The sequence below is a fragment of the Suncus etruscus genome, chromosome 14, assembly GCF_024139225.1.
Source record: "Suncus etruscus isolate mSunEtr1 chromosome 14, mSunEtr1.pri.cur, whole genome shotgun sequence".
NCBI lineage: Eukaryota > Metazoa > Chordata > Mammalia > Eulipotyphla > Soricidae > Suncus > Suncus etruscus.
In genome coordinates this window covers 39,965,408-39,979,598 of record NC_064861.1, presented here as the reverse complement: position 1 = coordinate 39,979,598, position 14,191 = coordinate 39,965,408, and the positions used below count along the sequence as shown (strand labels likewise).

Below are 14,191 nucleotides of genomic sequence, written 5' to 3'. Positions count from 1 at the left end.
TCCTCTCTTCTCACTACTTTCTTTTTTATTTTTTCCTTTCTATACCTTTCTTCTCTTTTCCTTTTTTCTTTCCTCTTCTCCCTTTCTTTCTAATGTATTTTCTCTTTTCTTCCTTCCTACCCCTTCTATATACTTTCCCCTTCCCCACCTTTGGAAATCCAACGATCCCTTCACCCTTCAATCCCATCCAGACGTCCCACTGTATTAAAACTCTTCACCCTCAGTTCTTAATCCATTAGGCATCAAGACTGATCTCCTACCCCAACGAACCAGTACCCAGCACCCAAGCGAAGGGACACCCAGTCAAACCCACACCTCGTCCCCTGCAAGAAAAGGCAACCAACTCCCCTGTGGACTCAGGCTGCGTGGCCCTCCCTACCAACTCCCCCTAATGTTACTTGAAACCGGACTTAGCTCTAAAAGTATCCCCAATGCAAGAGGTCTTCCAAGACCTCCCTGCCACAAATCTTTACCAATCTCAAGAAGGTCAGGGGCTGTGATGGAAAGGTGCCTGGGAACCGACACACCAAAAGAAAATCTCAAAAGACAATGGGGAAACCTAAACTTTCAACATAAGTATAAGACCTGTATTACACCACCTCCTTACCCGCTTATCCCCAAAAGTAAAGTAGTCTCTTGCATCACTTTGTTCCTTTAATTACTTTGTTAATTCATTTTTTAAAAATGTTTGTTCTACATATACATAGGTGAGCACATATATTTTTATTCCTATTTTTATCTTTTTTGGGTGTGTGACCTGTTTCTGTTTTCTTCTCTGTCCACACCCAAATGAACCAACAATATAATGTAGCACCATTCCTCCCTGCAAAGGCACACTAATAAAATGAGCTCTTATCTACTAGGGATAAGAACTCATACTTGTTTACAATACAGGGATATCTCCCACCTTGAAAATATGTCATATGGACCCAACTTTTAATCCATCTTCTGTGGTTGGTGGTCTTGGTCTTTGCACTGATCCTAGGATGGAACCTAGGATAGCGTCTTTCATTGTGTTTCCAGAAGCCCCTTTCCATTCCAATGGTCTCAGCCAGACCTTTGGAACTGGGGATCATGGTTGTTGTGCAGGTCGTAATTCAAACCCTAGACTGGGGCTTTTTTATTGGTCCCAAGATATATACAGTCCAGTCATGGTTCTTAGACCCCAGGTGATTATACACCATCCGTCCAGCCTTGGATCCTGGATCCCAGACATAGAAAAGACAAAGTTCTTCACAACAGCTATGGGAAACAAATCCCAACCCGGACATCCTTAATACTGCTGGGCCACCAACAAGTGCCAGCTCTAATATAATATCCTGACAACGAGGAAAATGGGAACAACTTGACCTAAGAGCAGGTTATCCTACCTCACCAGCTAACAACAAGACAAAATCAGAAGACTTGTCACCATTTGGTCAGTCCAATAGCCAAGATCGCGATTTACAGATGACATGGCTACTAAAACCATGATTGGACTGTATATATTTTGGGACCAGTAAAAAAGCCCCGGTTTAGGGTTTGAATCACGACCTGCACAACAACCATGATCCTCAGTCCCAAAGGTCTGGCTGAGACAAATGCAACGAAATGGGGCTTCTGGAAACATAATGAAAGACACTATCTGGGGCCAGAGGTATGGAGGTAAAACGTTTGCCTTTCATGCAGAAGGACAGTGGTTCGAATCCTGGCATCCCATATGGTCCCCCGAGCCTGACAGGGGTGATTTCTGAGCATAGAGCCAGTAATAACTCCTGACTGCTGCCAGGTGTGACAAAAATAATAGTATGAAAAAGAAAGAAAGGTAGGATGGAAGGAAGAAAGATAGAATGTAAGAAAGTAAGAAAGACAGAAAGTAAGATAGAAAGAACGAAAGAAAGAAAGAAAGAAAGAAAGAAAGAAAGAAAGAAAGAAAGAAAGAAAAGAAAGAAAGAAAGAAAGAAAGAAAGAGAAAAAGAAAGAAGAGAAAGAAAGAAAGAAAGAAAGAATGACGGAAGAAAGAAAGAAAGAGAAGAGAAAGAAAGAAAGAGAAAAAGAAAGAAAGAAAGAAGAAGAAAGAAAGAAAGAAAAGAAGGAAGGAAGAAAGAAAGAAAGAAAGAAAGAAAAGAAAAGGAAGGAAGAAAGAAAGAAAGAAGAAAGAAAGAAAAAGAAAGAAAACAAAGAAAGAAAGAAGAAAGAAAAAGAAAGAAAACAAAGAAAGAAAGAAAGAGAAAGAAGAAAGAAAGAAAGAAAGAAAGAAAGAGAAAGAAAGAAAGAAAGAAAGAAAGAAAGAAAGAAAGAAAGAAGGAAGAAAGAAAGAAAGAAAAAGAAAGAAAGAAAGAAAGAAAGAAAAGGAAGGAAGGAAGAAAGAAAGAAAGAAAAGGAAGGAAGGAAGAAAGAAAGAAAAAGAAAGAAAAAAAGAAGAAAGAAAGAAAGAAAGAAGAAAGAAAGAAAAACAAAGAAAGAAAGAAGAAAGAAAAGAAAGAAAGAAAGAAAGAAAAAGAAAGAAAAGAAAGAGAAAGAAAGAAAGAAAGAAAGAAAGAAAGAAGAAAAAGAAAGAAAGAAAGAAAGAAAGAAAGAAAGAAAGAAAGAAAGAGAAAAAAAAAGAAAGAAAGAAGAAAGAAAGAAAAAAAGAAAGAAAGAAAAGAAAGAAGACACTATCCTAGGTTCCATCCTAGGATCAGTGCAAAGACCAAGACCACCAACCACAGAAGATGAATTAAAATGACACTGAGGGAACAGAACTTCTAAAACGACAAAGAAAGACTTCATCATAAATCCCACTCCTGGACCTGTGCAGATACTGAGATCTCTAGATACAGAGGTCTGATTTTATCACCCAGGAAGGAGCAGAAGCCTTCCAAACACCACGAAAGCACCAAGGGGAGAGTAAATGAACCTGAATGGAGTCTATAGTTAATCCCATGACAATATACTCCAAGGGTGGAGAAACCCCATATCTCTTAGGCCAAGTGAATTCCTTTTCAAATGACCCCAATATTTACTGTGCCATTGCAGGAGGGGAAAAAAGGCAAAAAGCACAAAACATTTTTTATTTTTGTATATATATTATTTTTTAAATACGCATTTTTTATTTTTATTTACCAATCTACTTCTTGTCGATTTCCTTGTTTTGGTGTGGTTATTAAAGTTGCTGTCCCCATTTACATTTATGTTTTTTCCTTTTTTCTTTTCTTTCTTTATATGTCCTGCCATGTTTTTTATCTCAAGACCATGGCTATTTTTGTGGTGCTTATGGTTGTTGTTGTTGGAGTGCTCACTGGATATTTGACACTTCTTTTTGTACTGTTGGGATGTTACACCTTATTTTTCTCCTTCGTCTCTCAAACCGATGAAGAGAGCCTCTAAAAGGATCCCGTCCATTTTCGGCGTATTAGACTTTTACCCCAGTTTATTACTTTTCTCTTCTTCAAACAAAACCATGTAACTTGAACTATATAGTCCTGCCTCCCAGTTAGAGGGGAAAATAAGGGAGGCACCAAGACCAAACAGGTGCAAGACTACTAAGTAGTAAACTAGGTACAGAGGGGACCACATTTTCTAGCAGCCCCGGAGGTGAGGGAGGAGAATTTGGGAGGTAGGACGAAAATGGAGGTATATGGAGGACAAATCAGTGATGGGAATCCCCCTGATTTTATGTAACTATGTACCTAAAATATTATTGTCAACAATATGTAAGCCACTATGTTCAAAATATAAATTATATTAAAAAATAAGACCACCTTCACCAGTGCAACCTTCCCACCACCAATGCCCCCATCTCCCTCCTCCCTACTCTCTGCCTGTATTCGAGAAAGGCATTCTATTTCTCTCACCATTGTCATTGTAGTTGTCAGTGTAGCCATTTCTCTAACTGAACTCACCACTCTTTGTGGTAAGCTTCATAACGTGGGCCAGTCTTTCCAGCCCTCATCTCTATTATCTCTGTGTATTATTACAATAATGTCTTTTACTTTTCTTAAAACCCGTAGCGAGGTGGCGCTAGAGGTAAGGTGTCTGCCTTGCGAGCGCTAGCCATGGAAGGACCAAGGTTCGATCCCCCGGCGTCCCATATAGTTCCCCCAAGCCAGGGGCAATTTCTGAACACTTAGCCAGGAGTAAACCCTGAGCAACCCCTGAGCATCAAACGTGTGTGGCCTGAAAAACCAAAAAAAAATTTAAAAACCCATAGATGAGTGAGACTATTTATTGTGTGTCTATCTCTCTCCCTCTGACTTATTTCACTTACATAATAGTTTCTTTGTCCATCCATGTGTAGCAAAATTTCATGACTTCATTTTTCCAGAACAGCTGCATAATATTCCATTTTGTATATGTACCACAGTTTCTTTAGTCTTTCATCTGTTGTCAGGCATCTGGGTTGTTTCCAGATTCTGGCTATTGTAAAGAGCACTGCAATGAATATGGGTATGCAAAAGGGGCAAGAAAAAGGCAAGGCCTTTTTGTGTTCTGTCTTTGTGTTCCTAGGGTATATCCCTAGGAGTGGTATAACTGGATTATATGGGAGCTCAATTTCCAGTTTTTTGAGGAATCTCCATATTGTTTACCATAAAGACTGGACTAGACAGATTTCCCACCAGGAGTGAATGAGAGTTCCTTTCTCCCCATATCCCCACCAGCACTGATCTTGTTTTTTGTGATGTATGTCAGTTTCTGTGGCTTCAGATGATACCTTATTGTTGTTATTTGCATCACCCTGATGTTTAGTGTAATGGAGCATTTTTTCATGTGCCTTTTGATCATTTGTATTTCTTCTTTGAGAAATTGTTCATTTCTTCTCCCCATTGTTTCAATTAGCAGTAATCGCGCCTCTTTCTTCTCCCCATTTTTTCAATAGCAGTAATTGCGCCTCGGATAAACCTCATTGGCTACATTACTGCCACTGTGCAAAGCTGCACAGTTAGATTTTTTTTTCTTTTTTTTTATTTTATTTTTTTTTTGATTTTTTTTTCTTTTTAAGTTTTGTCAGTAACTTGCATATCTTCAATATTAGCCCCTTGTCTGATGGGTATTGGGTGAATAGTTTCTCCCATTCTGTGGGTGGCATTTTATATCCTAGGCACTATGTCCTTTGAAGTACAGAAGCTTCTCAGCTTAATATAATCCCATCTATCTCTGCTTCCATTTTTGGACAGTGCTGTTTCCACCTTAAAGATGCCTTTAGTCTCAATGTCATGGAGTGCTTTACTTACGTGTTGTTCTATATACGTTATGATTTCAGTCTATATCAAGATCTTTAATTCATTTGAATTTGACCTTTGTGCATGGTGTCAGGTGGAGGTCTGAGTTTGCTCTTTTGCAAGTGGCTGACCAGTTGTCCCAACACCAGTTGTTAAAGAGGCTTTCCCTGTTCCATTTTGCATTTCCTGCCCCTTTATTAAAACTTGATTGTATGTCTGGGGAATATTCTCTGAATACTCAAGTCTATTCCACTGATCTAAGGATCTGTCTTTAGTCCAATACTATGCTGTTTGTTTTTTGTTTTGTTTTTTGGTCACACCCGGCAGCGCTCAGGGGTTACTCCTGGCTCTATGTTCAGAAATCGCCCCTGGCAGGCTCAGGGGACCATATGGGATGCAGGGATTTGAACCACCGTCCTTCTGCATGAAAGGCAAACACCTTACCTCCATGCTATCTCTCCAGCCCTTATTATGCTGTTTTAATGACAATAGCTTTGTAATACAATTTAAAATTGGGGAAAGTGATGCCTCTCATATTCCTTTTCTCAAGTGTTGCTCTAGCTTTTTGTGGGTGTTTATTGTTTCAAATGAATTTCAGGAATGTTTGATCCACTTCTTTGAAGAATGTCATGGGTATCTTTAGAGGGATTGCATTAAATCCACCCAGTGCTTTGGGGAGTATTGACATTTTAATAATTTTAATCCTATCAATCTATGATCAGGATATGTGTCTCCATTTCCTTGTGTCCTCTTTTATTTTGTGAAGCAGGGTTTTGTCTTTGTATAGGTCCTTCATTTCTTTAATTGACTCCAACATATTTGAGTTTTTGAATGAGATTGTTTTGGGGTTTTTTGTTGTTATTTTGTTTTGTTTTGTTTTTGGGTCAGACCTGGCAGCGCTCAGTGGCTACTCCTGGCTCTATGCTCAGAAATCGCCCCTAGCAGGCTCAAGGAACTATATTGGACACTGGATTTAAACCACTGTCCTTCTGCATGCAAGGCAAATGCCTTACTGCTGTGCTATCTCTCCAGCCATATTGTTTTTTTAATGTCCATTTCTTCTTTATCATTATTGTTGTATAAGAAGGCTATTTTTTGCGTGTTAATTTTGTAGCCTGCTCTTTGTATATGAATCTATTGTTTCTAGAAGCTTTTTGGTAGTCTTTAGGGTTTTCTAAATATAGTATGCAATCCACAAACAGTGAGAACTTAACTTCTTTCCTATCTGGATGCCCTTGACCTCTTTTTCTTGTCTAATTGCTATGACAAGTACTTCTAGTACTATGTTGAATAAAAGTGGTGACAGAAGGCAGCCTTCCTTTTAGAGTAATGGCTTTAAGTTTATCCCCATTTAGAATAATATTTGCCATTGACTTGTGGTAGATACCCTCGACTATACTGAAAAAAATTCCTTTCATTTCCATCTTATTGAGAGTTTTTTTTATCATGAATGGTGTTGGACCTTATCAAATGTTTTCTCCACATATATTGATATGATCTTATGTTTTTTTTATTTTTCCTTTTCTTGATATGGTGTTGATTGAATTACATGTGTTAAACCATCCTTGCATTCCTGGAATAAAATCTACTTGGTCATGGTGTATGACCTTCTTAATGAGGTGTTGGATCCTATTTGCCAGGATTTTCTTGAAGATCTTTGCATCTGTGCTTATTAGGGATATTGGTCTGTAGGGTGTTTTTGGGTTTTTTGTTTTTATCATTTTTTTGTTTCATTTTTGTTCTGTTTTTTTGTTGTGGTGTTTTGTGTGTGTGTGTGTGTTTTGAGTCACACCCAGCAGTGCTCAGGGGTTACTCCTGGCTCTATGCTTGGACATTACTCCTGGCAGGCTCAGGGGACCATATGGGTTGCTGGGATTCGAACCACCAACCTTCTGCATGAAAGCCAAATGCCTTACCTCCATGCTATCTTTCCGACCCCTTGTTGTGTTTTTGTTTGTTTTGCAGCATCTCTGTCTGATATTGGAATTGGGATGAATTCAGCTTAATAAAAAACTATTTGGAAGTGATTTTGTTTCTTCAATTTCCTGAAAGAGCCTGAAAAGGATGGGTAGTAGTTTTTCTTGAAATGTTTGAAAAAATTTGTTAGTGAATCCATCTGGGCCTGGGCTTTTGTTTTTGGGAAGACTTTTGATTACCATTTTAATTATCTGAATAGCAATGGGGCTGTTTAGATATGCTAGATAATTCTTGTTTAATCATGGAAGATTATATGAATTCCAAGAATATATCCATTTCTTCCAGGTTCTTATGTTTTGTGGTATAGAGTTTCTCAACATAGTCTCTGATGAATCTCTGTAGTGTCTCTAGTAATCTCCCCCTTTTCATTTCTAATTCAGTTTATTAAGTTTCTTTTTCTCCCTTTTGCTAGTGGTTTATCAGTGTTGTTGTTTTTTTTTTTTTTTTTTTTTTTTTTGAAGTACCAACTTTTGCTCTCACTGATCTTTCCTTCCCTTGGCTGTTCATTACTGGCATCAAACCAGAGAGACTCTGCAACCTCCTGTGGGAGACCCCCGACCCGCGGGGGTGTGGAAATGAAGGTTGCTAGTTATTAGTGGGTTCACTCGAGCAGAACCGACCTGTAAAGAAGAACTAGAGAAATTAGTAAGAGAAGCCTTCAAGACAATGCATGCTGTTCAAAAAGGGAAGTTTATTGTTGGGGGATCAGCTTTTAAGGGCTGAGATACGTCAGAAGGTATTACAAGTTTTCCACCAATCACAGTTACAAGCATTCATTAGCATAAACTGGGGCAGGTAATAGGGAGGGGCAAAGAGGTAGACCTGAGCACGTTTTTCTAGAAGGCATAAGATTCAAACAGAGTTCTATAAATTATACTCAACAAGTATAAATAGAACCTCAGCTGTAATCTTAATAACGTTTTGCTAATACAAAGGCAGGTTGCTCTATATCTTTCTTTCTGGCTGGATGTATTGGGCTGCTTTGAATTACTTTATTTGTCTATTTCCTTTGTTCTCAAGGCATGGGCGCCTTTGGTCACATGGGTGACCAGATTAGGAATTACTGAGGTGTCTTTATATTCTAGGTTTATCAGCTAGGCTCCCCACAAGACTCTTATCTCCCAAGTATAACTTTACCTCCAATATATCAGATAAAGAAGATGCATACAATGATCTGGCTTTTACCTCTTCAGACTCACTGTCTGAAAATGGCTTAGTAGAAATGCTCCTCTCCATTCCCCTACTCTTCCCCCATAGACTACCCTAGTCATAGTTTCAAGTGAAGCTTACAGATAAAACCCTTATTGGTCTATAAATGATCTATTCCTTCTTTGGAATAGATCCCTCCCCCCTAGGATTTTTATGTGGTTGCTAAAATCTACTTAAGTCTTTCTCAATATATTTAGTGGAAAATGTTGTTTAGTAATAAAGCCAAGACAAAAACTTCATGTCTTGGGTCATTTTAGGATAAAAGTTTCAGGTGTTCAATTGACTTATGAGATGCTAATAGGCAAGGGAGAGTGGACAGGCACAGAAGAGAAAGCTGTCTTGCCTCATGCTGTTTTAGCTCATTTTCATGAGGCAGTATTTTGGGCTTGGAAAAATTTGATGAAGATGCTGAATTTAAAGGAATTTAGTTATACAAGAACTTTTTAGGGTGTCTCTGAGCTATATGCAGAATTTATTGGGAAACTGATGGATGCAATTCAGAAACAAGCTTAAGTGTAAAGACCTTTTCAACACCTAATAAAACAAGCTTAAGTGTAAAGACCTTTTCAACACCTAATGAAACAATTGGCTTTTGTGAATGCTAATGAGGATTGTCAGTTATCTTAAATGCCATCAGATAAAAGGATGTAATGGCGGTACTTAAAGTCAAGTTGTAATGTTGGTTTTATTAAACATCAGGCATATGTGAATGCTATTGAGACCTATGTAGTGCAGAGGCAAGCTCAGAATAAATGTTTTGGTTTCAGTAAATAAGGCCATTTCCACAGGGAAATCAGCCCTTCTCTACTTCACCCCTTCAGGAGCACCACCTTGACCTTGTCTGAGGTGCTTCAGGGGAAACCATTGGGCAAGACATTGCTGATATGCCTCTGGTAATCCCATCTCGGAAAACTTGAGAAGGGGTCAGCCCCAGGCTTCACAAGCAAGGTAGATATTTTAATTGCAGTAAAGCAGGCCATTTTCTCAGGGACTGTGAGACTCCTCTTGGCTGTGCCCCTTGAGACCACCACCCAATAATCCTGTTTTGGAAAACTAGAGAAAGGGCCAACCCCAAGCCCTGCAGAATCAGGGCACACTCCCAAATACACCCTCCTCTCCTAATTGGGCTTATGCAATTATGATCAATAGATTCACTGTAAACCATTACCACAGGGAATGCTGCCTTTGGTATTCCTGCCCTCGCATTGCTATAATAGCACTAGCCCAGTTCACCTAAAAATTAAATCTGGTATAAAAGGGCCAATTTCTTTAGGCTCTGTAGGTCTACTCCTAGGGAGAAGCAATCTGACTCTTAAGGGAATCACTGTCCATGTTGAGGTAATTGACTTTATACTGGGGGCATAGCAATTATCATTTTGGTACCAACTGTTTACATTGCCCAATTCCTCCTCCTTCCTTTTATTATGCCTGTACAATCCACTTGCCTCAAGACTGGAAGATTCAGTAGCACTAATCCCCTGGTGACCTATGCCACTGATATTACAGAGGATGAGCACCCACTCTTAAATCTTAAGATTCATGAGAATGGAGTTAAGGGAATGATTGATACAGGAATCAATATTTTTATCATCTCTTCCCAATACTGACTCTGTAACTGGGCCTTGAAAGCAATACCTTATAACCTGCATGGAGTAGTAAGCACAGTGCCGCCTTCCTCTGTTTGACAGAGCCAGACGACTAAGTGCATTGATCCAAAGGGGATTACAGCCACCTTTTAGCCCTATATCCCTGAGTCTATGGGGTCGAGATTTACACCAGCAGTGGCATGATCAATTTATGGTTCCTCCTATAGCCCCTTTTCTTGGTCCATAATTTAGAAGCCATGCCTTTTGATCAAGGCTGCTGCAAATCAGTACTCACCACTCCTTCACATTCAGTGGAAGTCTTACAATCCTGTGTGGATGCTGCAGTGGTAACTCAACATAGTAAAGTTAAATGTACTGCTGGTAAATTTGGTGGAGGAACAGCTTAAATTAGGACATATTGAAACTGTTTTCAGAGTAGAATTTCTCTGTTTTTGTTACAAAAGTGATGGCAGTTAATTGACTTGCAGAATGTACAATGAATGACTGAACTCAATAATGAACATTTTTTTAACCACAGTGCTTAAATATGGTTAAAAAAATGACCGACCGCTGGTTGTGATTGACTTAAAAAAACTTTATAATATCACTATATGTGATATATATATGTATATATATATATATATATATAGTCACCCAGATGATCATAAACACTTGGCATTTTTTGTTCCCTCCTTTACCAATAAAGGTGCAGTGCAGGTTTTAGTAGACTGTTTATTTTTTCTCAGGTCACTTTAATTGTAGAATCATAATTTATAGCTACATTTGCATATTATAAATTATTGGTGGCATTATCAAAACCAAGGGAATTCCAGCTCTGAGACTCAACCTTTTCTCAAGAGAGGCAATCAATTGGTGGTGGGAATGTTGCACAGGTGAAGGGGGCTGTTCTTTTTTGTTTTTGAATAAAGTAAGCACTATGATTACAAGCATGATTGTAGTTGGGGTTTAAGTCATAAACAGAACATCCCCTTCACCACTGCACATTCCCACCACTAATGCCCCCCTCTCTGCTGCCCCACCCCTCTCCATACTTTTTTCCGTTTTATTAGATCTGAGCATGCATAAATATGTCACATATTTTTATATATACAGATATACATGAATTCATACAGGTTGAGAGAATAATAGAGCATGAACATGTGCTAATTTTGGATTAAATCTAGGCATTGACATATATAGGTCATCTGCTCTATAAATTGAACCACATCCCTAACCTCCTCCTCTTGTCTTCTTTTTTTCTTGTCTTCTTTTTCTTCCTCCTTTTTTTCTTTCTCTTCTTCCCTTCTTACTCTTTTTCACCTTCCTCTTTTCTTTTCTTTTCTTTTCTTTTTTTTTGGTTTTTGGGCCACACCTGGTGTTGCTCAGGGGTTACTCCTGGCTGTCTGCTCAGAAATAGCTCCTGGCAGGCACGGGGGACCATATGGGACACTGGGATTCGAACCAACCACCTTTGGTCCTGGATTGGCTGCTTGCAAGGCAAACGCCGCTGTGCTATCTCTCTGGGCCCTCACCTTCCTCTTTTCATCTTTTTCTTCTTCCTCTTCTTCCCCTTCTTACTCTTTGCCTTATTCTTCTTACCCTTCACATTATTATTCTTCGCCTTATTCTTCTTACTCTTCTTCCTCACTCTTCCTTCAACTCCTCTTATTCTCTTCCTGGGTCTCTGGTACATCAATGATTCCTATGTTGTTTCTGTTTATCAGTTGAGTTTATCAAAGACTTCTATTTTCATCTGTTCATATTCTTTGAGTAGTTTATCCATTGTCTGATCATTTTCTTTAAGGTTCTCTTCCAAATTCTTTTGCTGTATGGAGTTGTTCTGCATCTCATCCTCTGGCTCACTGACCCTGTTTGCAGCCACAGTTATTCCAGTGGAGAGGCTTTCCATTGAGGTTTGCAATTCATTAAACCTGTTATTTCAAAATTTTTCAAACCTGTTATTTCAGTATGAAGTTTTTTAATTTTGATCTTTATATCCTCTTGATTCTTATTTGTGTTCCATTCAAGGCTGTCTATGCTTTCTTTGAGCTCCATGACCATCCTCCAAAATTCTTCTCTAAACACCTTACCTGCAAGGATGCTTAGCTATTTGCTACTTTTTGGGTCATCAGAGCAGCTGTCTACATTCTCTATACATGAGGTTGTACTGTATTGTTTCCCCATTGTGACTCTTGTAGTGTGGTTTTTACTATGTGCTGTGGTGCAGTTCAGGGGTTAAATGATGCATTGGCTGTGGAGCCGCCACGCTTCTCTTGCTCAACCCAAAAATCAGGCAGAGAGCAAGGCAGCAGTTCTTTATAATGGCTCTCTTGTACCCAAACACATGCATTAATCAGCCCCACATTTGTTAGGTGGGGATATCTTACCAGGTTTGGGTCCTGAAGATTATGTTCATTGTCTTCTGGGCTGCCTCCACAGAAAGAAGGCAGAGGACAGCAGTTCTCTATAATGGCTCTCTGGTTCCCAAACACAAGCAGGAATCAGCCCCACATTTGTTGGGTGGGGACATCTTACCAGGTTTGGGTCCTGGAGAGATTATGTTTTTTGGTGTTTTCTGAACTGCTTCCTGCAGAAAGAAGAGAGCAGGGCAGCAATTCCTTATAATGACTCTTGGTGACCAAAACATGGCAGAAATTGGCCCCCTCGTTTGTTGGGTGGGGACATCTTACTGTGTTTGGGTCCTGGAGAGATTATGTTCTTTGGTGTCTCCTAAGCTGCCTCCCACAGAAAGAAAGTAGGGATCAAGGCAACAGTCCTTTATAATGGCTTTCTGGTGCCCAAAAACATGGCAGGAATCAGCCCTTATGTTTGTTGGGTGGGACATCTTACTGGGTTTGAATCCTGGAGAGATTATGTTCGGTAATGTCTTCTGGGCTGCCTCCACAGAAAGAAGGCAGAGGACAGCAGTTCTCTATAATGGCTCTCTGGTTCCCAAACACAAGCAGGAATCAGCCCCACATTTGTTGGGTGGGGACATCTTACCAGGTTTGGGTCCTGGAGAGATTATGTTTTTTGGTGTTTTCTGAACTGCTTCCTGCAGAAAGAAGAGAGCAGGGCAGCAATTCCTTATAATGACTCTTGGTGACCAAAACATGGCAGAAATTGGCCCCCTCGTTTGTTGGGTGGGGACATCTTACTGTGTTTGGGTCCTGGAGAGATTATGTTCTTTGGTGTCTCCTAAGCTGCCTCCCACAGAAAGAAAGTAGGGATCAAGGCAACAGTCCTTTATAATGGCTTTCTGGTGCCCAAAAACATGGCAGGAATCAGCCCTTATGTTTGTTGGGTGGGACATCTTACTGGGTTTGAATCCTGGAGAGATTATGTTCGGTAATGTCTTCTGGGCTGCCTCCCACAGAAAGGAGAGAGCAGGGCATCAGTCCTTTATAATAGCTCTCTGGTACCCAAACACATGGCAGGAATCAGTCCTCACATTTGTTGGGTGGGGACATCTTACCAGATTTTGGTCCTGGAGAGATTATGTTTGTTGGTATCTTCTGGGCTACCTCCCACTAAAAGAAGGCAGAAAGCAGGGGAGCAGTCCTATATAATGGCTCTCTGGTGCCCAAACAAACAGCAGGAATCAGCCCCCACATTTGTTGAGTGGAGACATCTTACCGGGTCTGGGTCCTGCAGAGATTATGTTCGTTGGTGTTTTCTGGGCTGACTCCCGCAGAAAAAAGGCAGGGAGCAAGGCAGCAGTATTTATAATGGCTCTCTGGTGCTCAAAAACATGGCAGGAATTAGCCCCCACATATGTTGGGTGGGGATATCTTATTGGATTTAGGTCCTGGAGAGATTATTGGTGCCTTCTGGACTGCTTCCTGCAGAAAGAAGGCACAAGCAAAGCAGCATTCCTTTTAATGGCTTTCTTGTGTCCAAACACATGGCAGGAATCATCATCCACTTTTGTTGGTGGGGACATCTTATTGGGTTTGGGTCCTGGAGATATTATGTTCAGTGTTGTCTTCTAGGCTGCCTCGCACAGAAAGAAGGCAGGGAGCAAGGCAGCAGTCCGTTATAATGGCTTTCTGGTGCTCAAAAACATGGCAGAAATCAGCCTCTACATTTGTTGGATGGGGACATCTTATTGGGTTTGAGTCCTGAAGAGATTATGTTCCTTGGTGTCTTCTAAGATCACTCACTCAGAAGGAAGGCAGAGATTAAGGCAGCTGTCTTTTATAATGGCTCTCTTGTACCCAAAAACATGGCAGGAATCAG

The 14,191-nt window shown here is 40.0% G+C and overlaps 1 protein-coding gene and 1 pseudogene across 1 annotated transcript in view; both read right to left on the bottom strand.

Moving 5' to 3' along the window:
- Positions 1-14,191, bottom strand: part of GPT2 (glutamic--pyruvic transaminase 2) — a 690,974-nt gene that overhangs the window by 406,995 nt on the left and 269,788 nt on the right. The window lies entirely within an intron of this gene.
- Positions 4,824-4,894, bottom strand: LOC126028950 (uncharacterized; annotated as a pseudogene).